The sequence below is a fragment of the Poromitra crassiceps genome, assembly GCF_964638095.1.
Source record: "Poromitra crassiceps genome assembly, chromosome: 8".
Classification (NCBI taxonomy): Eukaryota; Metazoa; Chordata; class Actinopteri; order Beryciformes; family Melamphaidae; genus Poromitra; species Poromitra crassiceps.
Window position 1 is genome coordinate 40,783,166 of NC_139629.1, and position 290 is coordinate 40,783,455.

Here is a 290-nt window from a genome sequence, read left to right on the forward strand (position 1 = left end):
TTAAAGAGGTGTAAAGCCACAGTTTGAGGTGAGATTTTTATAAAAAACCTTTTTTCTTTCCACTGGCATAAAATAGTAATTTGCATCTTTTCTTTTTGTGCTTTTCTCACCACATTTTTATCTGTTTTCTTTATCAATTTGCTTCTATATTTTATCACTGTGCAAATAAACTAAACCAACCTCTATTTCAAATAATGGTGTATAAGTAGTTTTCATTGTAGTTTTCTCAGTTTTAACACAGTTCCAATGCGGCTAGTCCAGATAGTCATCATAATAAAAACAGCCTACTT